Source organism: Rhinolophus sinicus, chromosome 3, assembly GCF_057876585.1.
Source record: "Rhinolophus sinicus isolate RSI-liver-muscle chromosome 3, RSI-T2T, whole genome shotgun sequence".
Classification (NCBI taxonomy): Eukaryota; Metazoa; Chordata; class Mammalia; order Chiroptera; family Rhinolophidae; genus Rhinolophus; species Rhinolophus sinicus.
In genome coordinates this window covers 20,438,051-20,455,212 of record NC_142503.1, presented here as the reverse complement: position 1 = coordinate 20,455,212, position 17,162 = coordinate 20,438,051, and the positions used below count along the sequence as shown (strand labels likewise).

Genomic DNA, 17,162 nt, shown 5'->3' with positions numbered 1-17,162 from the left:
GGTCAGGGTATTCTTGGGATCTTTTTGCTATCATGAAGTTTTCTTAATTGCCAGGGGCCACACTGTAGGCTAGGTTAATTCTGATACCAAATGAACCTTACTATGGGACCTAGTAAGGAGTCAACAGGCCCTCAAATCTGAAAACGAAGAGACTTTTCTACTTAGGGCTGTCCTGTCACTGAATCAATGGGGATGTTATTGTGGATGGGCTGTAAATAGAGAGAAGGAAGACAGTGGGATAAAAGGAAGGCATAAAAGAGGAGCAAAAGGGAAAGGAAAGAACAGGTGTAGAGAGACACAGAAAGTAGAGTACATAAGGAAAAGAAAGAACAGAGTTGGTTAATGAAAATAGGAAGAGCTAGTTTAAATTCCTCCCAGAGTATTAGACTTAGAATGGATCGTAGTGACCTACTCCAACCTACAATTAATACACACGAGGAAACAGATTTGAAGAATTTAGGTGACTTGCCCAAAGCCCTTCAATGAATCAACATAGATCAGAGACTGGGATTCAGGTCTTCCAACCACCAACCCAGTGATGTTTCCACTAACACATATTTCAGGTTTTTTTTAGGAGGTAGTAGATCAGCCAGATCATCATGAATTAATGAAACTAGCGTGGAACAGATATGGAATTTCCACGGCACGATTACGAATATTTTCAAGTGTTTGAGATTACCTCTTTTTGAGATTGTTGCTGCCTATTATTTTCTCTAGTTGTTCATAAAATTGAGTAGCTTTCTTGTTTTCTAAAATTGAACAATTGTATTTAGGAAAGTCCTTTTCAACACGCGACACCTCTTAATACTACAAACAAAGATCATTTTCCAAATAGGTGAATGATAGCCTATTAGGGGCACAAATAATAGACCTGATGTAATAACACTTATTTTTCTTGAGCAAATATTCTCAGGTTGGAGATTTTATGCGTGTGTGTGTGTGTTGTGTTCCAACACATTCTCTGTTAGAAAAAGATCAAAGGGCCAGTACTCAAGAGACAAGTTCAAAAGGCAAGTCAGCATTTTGGACCAACTTTTATCACTTTGCATATGGGCAACTATACAGCAAGAACAGCAGCAAAGGGATTTGCCAAGTGAAAGGAAAGAACATTTGAAGCAGAAGAGAAATTATTTTCAAGCGAGAAGGGCTATGTCATGATGGTTCAGCTGGTGATCCATTGTGCCTGTTAAGAGGCCAAAGAGAATTGTAGATCTCCAAGGTCCATGGGGGCAGAGGCAAGCGAATAAGATGAAGGGAGCACCGGAATAAGTGAGGGACTTAACAGCTGAAAAGGCTGATGGATGTACTCGGCACCTGAGAAGACAGCTCTCCCAGCAGGAGAGTAAAGAGGGCAGCAGAGCTGAGCCCGCTAGAACCACAGAGTTAGGGGACTGATCCTCTAATAACCTCCAGTTTCAGGAGTTTATAATGTGCTATAAAAACCCTGTCTCTAGACTAAAACCTGGCACGACCACACTTAACTACATTTTACTGCCATCGCAGAAATCCCCGATTTGCTGTTACTTTCTCTTAAATAGAGCTGGATCTATTTTCAGCATTGCAGGTGCCAGGATGTTTTGTGAAAAATTTCCGTAGAGAATGGATTTGATTTTTAAAATGCAGACACTGGATTTCAATTTTTAAATTGAAATGCTGGACTAGGCACCAAGGACATTTTGATTAAATCAAGGCTATGTTCAGGCTATTAATTCCAACTCGGATGGTTCTGTAGATACAGAAAACTATTTGAAAAGTAGAGATGTTCAGTCTCCAATGGGTGAAGGTCATCCAATAGCTAACTCTCCTCACTGGCCTTTATAACATAATTTTAGGAAGCTTTGGATTCCTATACATATTGGTAGTTCCATTTACTATCAGTCAAGAGGAGAAAAATATTTTATTTCATAGAAGAATCTATTAATACTTTACATGTGTATTTCAAATGTTGCAACCATCAGTAATGAGTCTTTTTACACCCTCACCTGGCAGTTTTATTTCAATGGTTGGTTATAGTTCATGATCTCTTATTCTATACTTTGAAAACAGGCTAGCAAGAATTCTAGTTAAATGATTATGCACGGTCATATTCAGAGTCAGAAATAAAAGTCAGGTCATTGTATCTCTACTTTCCTTTTCTGCATTATTCTCTATAATCAGAATCAATTATAATGAATTCATTATCTGTTCATCAATCTACACAGTCTTTTCCTAGGTACATAGGTTGCTCTACAAAGTATAGAAAAAATAGGCAAACTGCATAGAATCATAATAAATTGAAGTAAAAAACACACTTAACAAGAGAACCAAAAGCCTAATTAAGCAATTTACAATATTTTATATTTTTCTCAGATTTGTTTCTGAAGAAAGGGTCACTTTGATAGTCTAGCTGTTCCAGCTAATTATTTTCAAAGTGAATTGCTATTTGCTCTTGACTCTTGGTTTATTTATTTTCAAGTTAGAGGCCTAACTTCAAGCCGATGTTTTCAATTCAAAGGTCAAAATAATGTCCTCCTCCCTTTTTTGCGGAACTAGTGGGCTGAGTATACTCATCTCTGGAAGAAATAATTTGCACAATGGGTGTAAAACCTTATATTTTTTCCAACATTAAGCTACATGTTGCATTTTGCTTTCTGTTGTCACTAGGGCCAGTATGTGAAGGATTAAAAAGCCCCTTTCCTTTATCTGTACTTCATTACTTTAACAACTCAAGACAGCATTCTGGAAATAGACTAAGAACAAAAGAAGGCTCTCACTTGTACATGGATCCTTTGCAAGCATTTGGATTCTGTTTTCAAGGGTGAACTCTTCTACTTCAATTATCTGAATTACGGGCTGTGACATTGTTTTTTCCAGAACCCTTCTTGGGTTCTTTTTTGTGCATTTTGCGCTATGTAAGTCAATTGGTGCAGTAATAAGAGTGTAACTGGTCTGCAATTGTTTTTGTCCAATTTTCTGAAGTACTTTGTACGATAAAGTTCTAAGTGGGATTTGTTTATATACAGTGCAGTTGGAACATATAAAAGGGGCGTGATACTGAGCTTGGGTGATGGCTTTCTGGAGGAATGCTTTGAGTTGTGTCTTGAACAATCAGCTATGAGCTGCCAAATGCATATGGTTTTGGGTTCCTGAATGCCAGGCAGAAGGAACTATCAGTGAAAGGTTCCGGACATAAGAAAATATGGTATATCTATAAAATGTAGTGCTGCTGGAATGTAGGGTATATCTGTGTAGGGAAGGGGAACTGTGCAGAGGAGAAAGGTAGGAGGTAAGTCTGGTGGGCTCCAGATGTATAACGACTTTGCCAAGGGCGTGTGGAGGGGAAGGGGGAACTCGCTGAAAGATTTTGCACATGTAACCAATTGCCTATAGTTAGACCAACTACTTGCCTTGGGGTCCTTTGAGATGTTTTGAATTCATTATTATATCACCTCACAGGCTGCTCTCCTGGCTTCATAAATTGACACTTTCAACCAGATAGAGCAATTTGCTGAGATTCCCAGTGGCAGGGCTCACCCTTTCTAGGTGCAGTCAATTTCTTTGGACTTCTCCTTACCTTTTTCCCTTCTGTGCTTTTTATAATGCCGATTCTTTCCCAGCTATCCCAACAAAGTATTGTATTAATGAGTACGTCTTGATTGAAAAGATCCCTCCATTGTTACATATTTGCATTTGAGCCTGAATCCTTAGAAATGGCTTTCCTGGAGGAGATTTCAGGCCCCATGCCAGGCATGAAGACGTGAGCTTTCAGCTCATCTCAAACTAGGCCATGTAAGTCAATGTCTACCCTGACCTGAAAGACATTTGGGCTTGGTTCTTAAGCTGGTCTGCCTGTGAGAGGCTCACCATTATATCTTCTAAAACTAAACTGAGTGTGTATGATGTGTATTTAAGATTTAGCGTAACGGTGTGATAGTGGATAGTGTGTGCATGATGGTTTTTTTTTTTTGGGTTTTTTTGCAGTTTGTGCTTTCAGGAGTCAACTAAGAAAATTCTGTTATTTGATCCTGCTGATGTTCCCTTTTCAGACAGCTGCTACCACTTGGCCACTTCCTGTTTTTTTTTTAATAATACATTTTCTATTTATTTAAAAATAAGTTTGTAGTTACTGCATTGCAGGGACAGAAATTATTACACATGTATTCTAGTTCATATAAAAGGATGCAAAGAATTATGCATCAAAACTAACAACAGAAAGTGTCCACGTAACAGTCAAGAAAGGTCCAGTCAATATGGACAAAAAAGAAAGGGCACTGCTATTCTGGTGTGAGACTGCCATTTATAACACGATACTCCAGGTTTCCATGAAATTAGCTTTTGCTTTTTCAGTCAATGTTTGGACTTGTCCTCTGCTAGAAGTTCCAAAAGTCAAAGAGGGGTCTTCAAACAGCAGCTGCCTTTGCTCCTCTCAGAGTCATCCTCGTTACAGAAAGCTGTCCTTGACCTTGGTTTCTAGTTCTCATATAGGGTTCAGAGACTTTAAGTTCCTCAGACTCTTCTTCCTCCTCCATAGGATCATCTGTCTTTTTTCGGTTACTTCTCCTTAGCATTTTAACACTTGTAGGAACTATGAGATCTAGTCTAGTTTTTGTGTCTTCATCTTCCTTTGGGGTTTCTGCCTCGACAACTCTTTTTCTGTAACACATCCTCCTTTACAATATTAGTTTCAGAACGAAAATTGCATGTTGAAGAATGAACTACTTCATCTCTGAGAGGATGTACATTATTTTGCTCTGAATTTTCTGGCTTTGCATATGGTAGCTTTTTGGGCTTTCTACCCCTCTTCTTGTGTATAACTTCACTGCTAGGGGTATTGAGCTTTACCTTAGGTTTCCTTCCAGGTCCCCTCTTCACGAGTTTAGATGGCTGCCCTCCATGGCCACTTAGTCAAGTGCTTTCTGGTACCAGAGCATTATTCTTACAATCTTGCTCAATGACAGCTGATAATTGACAGAATGGCTGTCTTTGAGAGTACAAATGATTTCGTTTTACGTTTGACGGGCTTTTCCTTTTCCAAGTTTTCTTTTGCAGACTTATTCCTAGAGCCATGACTAAAATTGGATTGACCAGGACTTGAAAGAGTATTCAAGGTTTTGGAATGTTTCACAGAATTCTCTAGAATTGTTTTCCCTGGCATTGCAGATATAGTAGCTTTTGAAATAAAAGTCTTTGCCGCTGAAGGACTAGATGGTTGCTCAGTGGTAACTGGATCTACAACCACTCTGCTGCTTCTGGTTCGAACTACAGAACTAGATTCTGTTTCACCATTTATCTGAGCACATTGTGCTTGGTGGTATTGATCGTGTAGGTGTAGAGTGGCCACTTCCTTTTTATTTCATATTCCCTTTTAACTGTACAGCTTACTTTGATATGATTTCGTCTCTCTCTGTAATGATAATGGGGAGGACGTCATTGCCCAAGACTAGGGCATGATAGGCCTTTTAATTCATTTTAGGCTTATTACCCTGCAAATGTAAGAATGATCTAGGGTTCTGTTTGCCTGGGCTAAGCCTGGTTTAGACATATTGGAAGGTGAAATTGTGTATTAGCCCACATGTATGCTTGACAGCCCCTTTCAATGACAGAATTGGTCATTAGATTCCTGGGTCTGCCACTTTTCTTCCTGTGACTTTGGATAATCCACACAATCTGTCTGCTCCCTGCCTCCTTCCTTAGAAAAGAGTAAAGGGAATATAATTTTACCTTTCTGAACTCCTGAGGATGCCGTGAACTTTCAGATCAATTGTGAAAGGTGCTTTGAATTCCATGCAAGAATGCTTTTAACATGGCTTCATAGAAAAATGCTAAATAGAGAGCATATTTTGTTTTGGAAAACAATGTGTTTTTTAGAAATAAATTTCCATTGCATGATTAGTTTTAAAAAAATGTATCTGACTTCTGGATCTTATTTTAATACATGATTTAACAATATGCTGTGATTTTGACAGCATTATATATCTTTCCCTAGAAATCTGTGAGACCGTGCTGTTAATTTGAACCTAGGGAGTGAATCTGGTCCTCAGTGAATATTGCCACCACTGGAACCTGATGTTCTATTAACAATCCACAAAACAAAAATCACAAGTAATGTTGCTATATTGTGGAGCAGCTCTTTCCAGTAGATTCTAGTGCCTATTTTGCAATGCATTTTTTTTTCTCAGTCATTTCCTTCTGATTACATTCAGCTTCTGGCTGACCTACGCGTGTTGGTAACTCCAAGATAGGATACATCACTATAACTTTAGGGGAAAAAAGCTTTGCAATTAACATAGAGACTATACATTTATATTAAGTAATATGCATAACAAAATCCCCTTATATTCATATTTATAATTTCTTGTTACTATACATCTTCAATTCTTTCTGTGTCAGATGGTGGCAATTTGCCACTATTACTTTCAGAGGAGAGGGAGCATATGGTCAGCTCCCTAGATTTGAAAATTCAGACCATATCTACCCACTAATGAAATGATTTTGAAATTATGGAAATTGCTTCTTTCTCTCTAAAGGCTAAAGCTGTGATTCCCAACTCCAGTTCCATCACCCTCCAGGGTAACTGCAATCATCCCAGAAAGTGGCATGAAAATTTTAAGACAAAATTAATTTTAACTCATTTTAAATTAAAACAAAATGCATGCCAAACTGTGCTGTTAAAGAAAGGTTATCTTGACATCCAATAAGTGCCATTTTAAATCCAAAAGTATTCTATTCAATGTATTTTGTACACTAGCCAGGAATTCTATGAGACTTATACTTGGGGTGGCGCCACTGAAAGGAGCAGACCAGAGAGGAAGAATTTCATTATTCTGTAGAAACTTCTTTTTCCAGATTTTCAAATTAAGGCTTGAAATAGTTTTAGGACAATGTGAAGGAGGGAGAATTACAGTTTAATACTGACCCCTGTTTTCTGATAAATCTGAGTTCTATCTGAACTACAAATAAACCTTCATGCTGGGATAGAAAACATTTTGTTTCATATTCCTTCCACTTTATGTTGTCTGCCCATTAGTATCCCTAAACTTGCCCTAGAATCCTTAGCTGATGTCATATAACAGCTGTCTACTGAAAATACTCATAAGATATATTACCTTACTTCATTGCATCATAACCATACTTTTAAAAGACTGATTACTGTGGCAATTAATTAGCCTTTAGGAGCAAGAGCATCCTTTATTAATAATGGCAGTTTGGTCATCAATGTGGGTGCATCATTTCTTCTTTTCTGATCTCATTGCTGAAGTTCAGCATGATTTTTTTTAAGCCCAATGCCATATTATTTCCTTTCTGCCATGCCTCTATGAATTCTCTGCCTTATCTTAAATGAGATCCCTTTTTTTTTCTTTACTTAAAATATCTTTGGGATGATTTCAAAGTAATTTTTATATTTATAGTTCACACAAACATTCTTATATTTACTGCCCCATTTATTTGAAATCAAATTATAAGCACTTACTTTCCTTGACTCATGAATAATTTCTCTAGGAGTGGGGAAAAAAGGAATGCAACTTTATATTCAGAGCAACTGATAATGTTTTGATCAGTGGATCATGGGTGTGTCATTGTGAATCTCAGTTAGCAATTTGGTAAGATTTGAAAAAATGTAAATCAAGGTCATTATCATACTGGACCTCAGCCTACACGATGCTGAGGCACTGATAGATTAAAGACTCTCCAAGCACTACCTAACATTTCTATAATTTCTGTTTAGAAAATAGGGAACTACTTCTCATCATAAACTTAAAATTTCAGGAAAAGTAAAGACTGGAATGGGAAAGAATGAATATTCTTTGTTTATGCTGAAATTTTTCTCATCCCAATTTTAATTATTTACTTTATTATTATTATTATCACTGTTTGATATAAACATTCAGATTCAATTGAAGTCTACTGTAGTATTAATGAAGAGGCATAACCAATATTTCTGTTCTATAACAAAAAGGATTCATGGCATATGGAATGTGTGCAATGATTTGACTCCCTCTGTAACCAGTTTTAGGTGTTTAAAGGCAAGATATGTTGACAAAAAATGCAAACGACATGTGTAGCAGAGACACCTAGCTGAACAATCAATGGGCCCCATCCAGTGTAGAGATGCTGCTGGGCCGTTGTTGCATTTCCCAGCTCCTTTCCATTTGTAGGCAAGGTAATGTGACTAGTTCTCTCCAATGCAATATGACGAAAAGTGACTTACAGACCAGTGTGATTAAGAAAGAGGTGGGCCTTAGTCATAGTCTCTTTCACCGTCCATCAGCTGAATGATGAGGGCTCCCAAGACCTACAAGAAGGCAGAGCTTTAATGAAGATTGAAGAAGCATGGGCCCTGAGTGACCATGTGGAAAGCTGCCCAACCAAGAGTACCCTGGCTGATTCTGCTGTGAAAAAATAAACTTTTACTGTGTTAAGCCACAGAGAAGTTGAGACTTATCTATTATAACAGCTAGCATTTACCTTGATAAACATAACATAAAAAATATTATATTCTACTTATGAGACACTGAGCACAAACCATGTACAGAATAGTCAACAGTTGGAAGAACCAAGTTGAGTACATGCTTACTGAGTATCTCTTTAATTTCAACACTTGGAAAATATTCTAAAATGATTTCTATTTTTTAATTTCATTAATCATCTTCCTAACTGATAGTATTATCTGAAAGGTTTTAATGAATCTGCTGAAAGGCTAAGAGTTTCGAAGGACGGTTTACTTTAAGATAAGGTGGATTTTTAAGTAAGGTGGATTTTCCAAATAGGGCTTATCATTTATGTAATGTATCTAGCACATGGTTCAGATGCACAGCATGTAAAGATTTGCCTGTGACCATATATTAGCATTAATGTTTTGGATATTGTACAACACAGTATGTTGTAATATTCATATCCAGCAATAATTAAGATTGTTCACATGTGATAAGAACTAGGAATGACAATGCACTAAACATTGATAGAAAGAAGGATTTAACATGCTCCAACATTCTGAAGTTCATTATTCTCTAGCATGGACATTTCTCTTTCCTTTCTTCTTACTTCTTTCATATAATTCCATGGAACTTTGATAAAGAATTCAAATTCCAAAATGTCTCAACTGAAATGGAACATGATAGTAAAAATTAAGAATCATAATTTTTATTTTACTTACCTGCATTCAAATGTGCAATAGTTCTGAAGAGTTTTGGGGATTTGGGATGTATTTTTACTTTAATTACTACAATTGAGTTCTAAATATGATAGTCCCATCTGTGATCAATTTTGATATTGATCACAGATGGGACTATCATATTTAGAACTCAATTTTTATAAATATGTTCAGTCATTACTTTGGGGACAGAATGTCCTCCATAGAGAGCCACACATTTATATGATGTATCCCAAAGCTCAGCTCTATATTTATAACTCTGTTTCAACCTAGAGATGCGTAAAATCACAAATCACTGGTCAACTCTCTATTGGATGCAACTGAGAATACTTATGAATTTCATCTTTCCAATTACAAAATTTAATGTTCTAATATTAATAGAAGCTGTGAACTAGGTTCTTGCTAAGATTTTCAGAAGAGATATTGAAATTGGGCCAGGCATAGCTGGTACCAAACAACATTTTGAAGTTGGATCATTTTTTATCTCTATCCTGCACCCTTTCCCTCTCAAACCTCACTATTTCTTTTTTACTGTATTCCTCTTAAATCCTCTCTTGATGACTAGAATTGACATTGTTGTGGGGTTCTGTTCTCTGTTAGTTCAAAGGAAGACAATTTATACTCTAGCCCCTGGCTTCCCACTGCACTCTCATCTCCCTGTCATCACTTCTTACCTGGATCACTGCAATAGTTCTCATACCTGCTCTCCCTAAATACAATCTTCCTTCTTTCTAGTCTGTTTTTCAGGTTGTATCCAGAATGATGTTCCAGAAATGCTCATCTGTTCATATTCTTCCCTACTTAAAACTTTCATTGTTGGGGCCGGCCCGGTGGCTCAGACGGTTAGAGCTCCATGCTCCTAACTCCGAAGGCTGCCGGATCGATTCCCACATGGGCCAGTGGGCTCTCAAACACAAGGTTGCCAGTTCAATTCCTCGAGTCCTGCAAGGGATGGTGGGCAGTGCCCCCTGCAACTAAGATTGAAGACGGCACCTTGAGCTGAGCTGCCTCCCAGATGGCTCAGTTGGTTGGAGCACAGGCTCTCAACCACAAGGTTGCCAGTTCAATTCCTTGAGTCCCACAAGGGATGGTGGGCAGCGCTTCCTGCAACTAAAATTGAACACGGCACCTTGAGCTGAGCTGCTGCTGAGCTCCCGGATGGCTCAGTTGGTTGGAATACACCCTCTCAACCACAAGGTTGCTGGTTCGACTCCCGCAAGGGATGGTGGGCTGCGCCCCCTGCAACTAGAAAATGGCAACTGGACCTGGAGCTGATCTGTGCCCTCCACAACTAAGACTGAAAGGACAACAACTTGAAGCTGAATGGCACCCTCCACAACTAAGATCAAAAGGACAACAACTTGACTTGGAAAAAAAGGCCTGGAAGTACACACTGTTCCCCAATACAAAGTCCTGTTTCCCTTCCCCAATAAAAAAACAAAACAAAAAACCCCCAGAAATTTTCATTGTCTTTCCATTGCTCTCAAGATAAAATTCAAAGTCCTTAACACTGTTGATAACATTGGACTTGAGGTCTGGCCTGCTACTTATGACTATGTGGCTTGGCCTAATTACCTCTTAGTTTCATTACATAGTAAGTTCTTATTATTTGTGGTCGTTATGTTCTACAAAGTTGCTGTGAACACTGAATCAGTGAATACTGCTGTTCGGGGAAATAGGATTAGGTTCCTGTAAGCCTCTGGTCACAATATTTTCATCAACAGATCAATTTATAACCTTGTTTTATGTGTATTTCTGTTTAGTGATACCTTAATATATATTATATATACAGATGGTATGTATTATAACATTGAAATCATGGCCAATGGCACTGTAACTCATGCCTAAATGAAGCTTATCACATACAAATATTTTCTCCATAATGTATATCTCAACCTTCCTATATTAGACACTAGACAGCATTTCAGCACTATTCTTGGGGGCCATTTTAAATAGTAAAATCATCAACAAAAAGCACAAAATGCAAAACACACGACACTATATAGCCTGGGAAAAGAGCACTTGTTTGCCATGTGACAGCTAAAAGGAGAAGGCAGAACTTCACCTTGTTTGACCTCAGCGAGGGACCTGCTTATATTAGTGACTCAACATTTTCTCTACTCCATGCATGTCTGTGAATGACCACAAAAGTGCTGTGAGTATTGATTTTGGGATTGCAAAAAAGTTTTAGTGAGTATGAAAATTTGCAGATAAGGAATCTGTGAATAATAGGATTCCTGTGCATGGAAAGGACTATGTGTATGGCAGATGCTCTTGGTTTTCAATGCTCATGTCCACCTTGTGCTTTGTCGGTTAATTTCTAATAGTGAAGGAGTTGTGTTCACTGTTTCCTAGGTGGCCATGTATTCAGAGAGGAGGCCTTGGACCCCTGCTAATTTATAGCATTCTAAACCACTGTTTTGCCAGTGAAAGATGTAGGGGTGGGCATGTGACCCAGGGTAGATAATGATTTCTGGAAGGAGGGGAAAATGAGCTGCATGGTTTCTGGGAGAGATTTTCCTGTTGATGAAAGATGCACAAGAAGGGACATCCATCCTTCTTTTCTGTTGAAAGTTTTTGTGCCTGCCTGTAACAACTGATAACAGGAATGGCCTCTGAAACCGTGAAGACAAAATTGATATACTAAGTATGGCTCAAAGAAAATTTTAACAGAATCTAGGTTTTGGAGGACTGAATCAACTGAATCCACCAATCAACCAATGAAACCTCCTCGATGTGTGAGATAATAAACCTTTATGCCAGTTTGAGTAGGTTTTGCTTGTTAGTTTGTTATTTACAACCTAAAACATCCTGACAGTATACTTTATTTTCATAAGGCTGGTGTTAGCAATGAGAATATATATATATATATACAGGCATATGTACATACACATGCCATCTGTTATATAGTTGAGCCTTGATAAATGTTACTTTCCTTATTGTACTTTTAGGTATAGAAAGACTACAAGTTCAAGACTGAACTACCAAATATTTGTCATCACTCTTTCATGTTAACAATAAAATGAGCTAACTCAAAACCTTATAGGATATTTTATTTCAATGTTCTTGCTTAGAATTGTGATCCCTTTTTCCCTCTTGACCATTTCTAACTCAACTGTTTACTCTTCTATTATATAGGGTATTGTTTAATGCTTTAGGTTGCAGTATCATGATTATTCGGATATTATCACAATATTTCTCTGACAAATACATCATGCTGTGGGGGAGAGAGAATCTGTATTGCAGGGGCTTTGTGAATATTCCAAATGTAGAAGGGGAAGTTTTCAGAAATTGAAGTTTATGTACAAAACTAAAATAAAAATAGGGGTTTCATTCTTAGCCATTGTTTATTCATTCAACTAAATGTTTTTTAACTCTTTACAATAATCAAAGCATGGGCTGCGTTGCAAAGTGCTCTAGAGGAGATGCATTATGCCTCTGAGACTTAGGACACTTGGCATAGGTTGTAAAGTTTGGAGACATGGGTTTTTTACAAAGCATCTTTGTATTGTCCATGCTGAGAAGTCTAAAAACTTTTACATAGTAAGTCGCAATAAATACTTGTCAAATAATGGTCTTGTTTTGTAGAGCACATGTATGCGACTGCGTGCGTGCACACACACATTTATATAGCACTAATATTTGCCAAAATAATATGTAATTCTTTCCTTTATTGAGTTTTTAAATGGTGTTGGATGACTCGGCATCCTCGTATTACCTCGAGCTCACACATTTCTCCCTTAATTACGTTGCCTGGAACCATCTGAGAAGTGTTGTTTGTCTAGCTTTATAGAATGCTCAGTGTTACTTCATGACACTGTCATATCTAGTGGTTCATAGGAGATAGCATTTGGTGACTTTTTGTGATTTTACTTTCCTGAGAGGCATACTGAAGCCACACCATTCAGAGGGATTTGCAATGCTGTCATCTCTCGTGAATGTATGCGAGACCTTGAGCTAATGCTCTTTAGCTTCCAAATGATTTCTTTGAGACATTTCTAGGATTCTGACAAGTAGTTTAACAAGCAGCTTTTTTTCTCTTATAGATAATGCCTTTCAGCATCTAGAATAAAACCATTTCTCTTCAATAGAGATAATATTTAATTTCCTTTTAAACATTTAAGTTTAATATTTTCACTTTGCTATTATTTTTCAAAGTGCATTTTGATTAGTATTGACACAGGAATTACCATATTATTTCCTATACAACATGCATGATAAAACTGAGAAACTTCTAATCAGACTTCCCTCAGTCATAATGAAATCAACATAAAACATGAATTTAAACTGTTTTAGGGTGCTATGTCAATGAAATGTTATTACTATTACTGTTAACTACTATTTTGAACCCCTATGACTGCTGAAAACCTCACTATAATTAAAAAATAGCCTTTTTGCTTTTTTTAAATGGAAGCAATGTATCTTTTAAAATACACAAGGCTTGGATTTTAAAATGAAAGAACAAGTGGACTTTTATAGATGTGTAGGGGTACTTGATTTATGTTATTTTGAATGGACCTGTTATTATGTTGGCTAACTTTGCTGTCTCCTTAGGGCACTCACGTTTCTCTGTGAAATGGCATGTTAGGGTACACTAAGTTAGGTTGCATTAAAAAAAAAAAAAATCCCAAGATCTCAGTGGTTAACACCACACAAGTTTATTTCCCCCTCAGGCTGCATGTTCAGTGGGGATTGACAAAGGGGAGGAGGCACTGTGCATTGTGTCACTCTCAGTGAACTTTCCAGGGAAAAGATTGTGGCTCCATCTGGATATGAACTTTCCTGGGAAAAGAAAATGCAAATCTTAAAACTTCTCCTGAGCAGTGACACATTTCCTTTGTGCTCACCTTTCATTGGCCAAAGCAAGTCATGTGACATGACAAACTTCAGCCATGTGGGCAGAAAGTGCATCCTCCATAGGGCTGGAAGGAGAATTGAGATCTCTGTGAGTGGCCCTAAAGCCAGTCACCACTGTGAGTCATAACAGAAAATGCAATTGGAAAGGGGAGTTAGGGACCATTGCAAAACACACAAACAACTTTTATTTTATGTTCTGTGGGCTGTTTTTGTTGTTGTTGTTGCTGTTAACTGGGGCAGTGGAAGAGCAGATACTAAGAGAGAAGCTATAGCTCTTACTAGCTACCTCTTTGTCCTACCTGTATGTTTCTTCAGAAAGTATGTATAGTGCTAACCTCTGTTTCAGGGCAATACGTGCATTACTCTATGCAAGACAGAGAGATATCTGTGCATATTGGGTTAATGGTTTGCTTTATTTATATGTGTGAAGTTTAAGATTATCAAATGGTGATTTTTTTTATATCAGTATCTATTGCTCTGATTGTCTGTGATGCAATGATCCTATAAAATCCTTAATCTGATTATAGTAAATGAAAGACAGATCCTTCCCATATCTTCTCTCTTGATTTCTTTTGAAAATATATATAATTTTTCACTTCTGAACTGACTGTATATTTAAAAAAATCACAACAGAACAAAAATCATATCATTTTAAGTGTATTTAATAATCACTTGGTATATTCACATTTTGCCATTGGTGTCAATTCACTGACAGATTTCAAAAATTAAAAACAAAAAAAGAAACAAAATCAGAACTCACAAACTGTCGATGGCTGCAACTCAAGAGAGTGGCTTTTCGGGAAGGGATTAGAATGACCTCAAATTTGGCCTGAGTACACATTAAAAAAGACTATTTTCAAAATTGGCTTAGGGAAATATAAGCCAAACTAAAATATTTATTTTTAGTATGAATACAAAAAAATGAAACGTGGGTGTATGCTTTTTTTTGAGCAAAACTTTAGCATTAATGTGACCAATATTCCAAGTGGAAAATAATGCCCTTAATGGAAGTATAATGAGTAGTCAGGTCAAGAAATGGATGTACTCTAAATTATTTTATTAATCGAGAACAGACCTTTTTCTCTGATTTCTTTTAATTTCAACAATAAAGATTTTTAAACAGTAGACAAAGGGCACCAAGCTAGGCTTCTATTTTATAAAATGTCATCGAAAAGTCTTAAATATATTTCTAATTGGACTATCTCATAAACGCTGCATTTGCTATTCAGGGACTTTGAAGCTTGGGAGGTGCTCTCTTTTGTTAGCGAGTTCCCTCCTCTGTTTGTTTATTCCCACTCCATAAAGGCTTGTTCCTTGCAGGAGCAGACATCCTCCTGGCTGCACAGAGCTGGACCTGTGCAAGGAGATAATCACTGGGACTAACGGGCTTCTACAGAGATGTGTCTCTGCTCACAGCAAGAGAGGAAATAGGAAATGACTCAGGGTGAGTCTTGCTAAGCTGGAAAAATGAATTAGACACACTCCTAAATAGAGTCAGAAAGCATTATAGTCAGAGAGAAAGGAGAAAGGGTCTGAGAAAGGTTGCTTGCCATTCCCACCTGGAAACTAGAAAACGTTTATGGCTGTATAGTACCTCTTGACAGCTCCACATTTCTTTTCAGTTATGCTAACTAGAAAAGGGCACGACCATTAAATAGACATTTCATTATTTCCATTGGTTCTGCTCTTTTGATTTTTAAAATACATTTAGTAATGAGAGACGGGCAGTATACTGGACGCAAAAATTAGTGAGCTGGACTGAAACAGCATTTCTTGCTTAAAAATTTGGGAAATAAAACTAACAGTAGCTCTGACCTCCAAGTCACTGTCCTGTATAGTATCCAGTGTAAACTTGGGCTGCTCCATCTAACAACAGAAATTGCTGCAATTAAGGTGCAAGCGTTATGTTCTTAAATCATATCATGATTTTGTCAAGACAATGGAAGGGAAGCTAGAAAAGCACATTTTATCTTCTAGAAATTTAATCTCTGAACAATAGCCTCTTCTGGTCTTCATGTTACTCCAGTACATTTGCTCATTTTATGCCCCTCCCTCCCTTTTTAAGTGAATTAGAATTTGAAAGTTTAAAACTCAGTGCCAACTACGCTTCCTCTCATTTGATGAACCCTTAGTTTTTGTTTATTTTTAACCAGAGTTGGTAAGGATATTTAGGAAATCACTTCCTAAGTCTCTTTTGATATTTACTTTTATTGATTTTTGAATGCCAGAAGTTCAAAACACAGGATGAAATGCTTACTCTCAGGAAGGTATAAAGTCTGTAAAGTTGTTTAGTCTAAAATGTAGACTAAACAACAACATAACCAAGAAAAAAGACAGAATGTGAGATGAGGGAAACAAACAGAAAACAAAAACAAAAAAAACAACCCACTGTCTCAGGAGAAAGCAGTCATTTGTGTTTACATCAGTTGATTAGGGTATAGGAGTGGGAGAGTTTTATGAGCCATTTACTTTCTTCATAATGATCTCTTCTCCTTCTCTTCCCTCTCCTCCTTATTCTCTATGATGATAATTCTAGAAATTAAGGCAGAAAAGAAAGTTGACAAACAAAACCTAAATGAACATCAATCACCTTATAATAATATTTTTGGACATGGTAGAGATACAGGAATCAAGAGAATATTCTCATGAAGAGCTCTCTCTGTGACCCTGTTCTTTGGGGAATATATTTAGCACTTGTGTCATAGCCCTCTATTAAGCTTGATGCTTTTGACATGACTTCTAATAAAATTTAGAAATTTTATCAGTTTCTAAGCAAAATTAGCACATTTTCATTATTGAACATTAAAAAAAAAAAAAAAAAAAATCCAGTTTCCACCGCAGTCAAGCTTCCAAAGGAATGAATAAAGCAGTGCTGAGTTGCAAAGTGTACATTTTCCAGCAACTTTAATAGGTTATTTTCCCTTAAAAGGTTTTAAAAGATTTTTGTTTGAACATTTAGGGTTGAAAAATACTATCTAGTATTTACACATGTCTGTGTTTACTCTCTTTAATTGTGAGTCAGATTTAACTCACAAGATATCAGACGTTTGTGTGGTGATGATTCTCAGGCTGCAGAATGTATTACTTTCCTTAGGTGATAACCTAGCAAGGGGTGCAGGACTCCAAATACAATGGTTGACCGCACAACAAGTTTCAGCATCATCATCACTCTTGG

The 17,162-nt window shown here is 37.1% G+C and overlaps 1 pseudogene; it reads right to left on the bottom strand.

Annotated features, from left to right (window-relative positions):
* Window positions 1-4,276: 4,276 nt before the first annotated feature.
* The window catches only part of LOC141570791 (PH-interacting protein pseudogene), a 56,282-nt pseudogene continuing 43,396 nt past the window's right edge, over window positions 4,277-17,162 (bottom strand).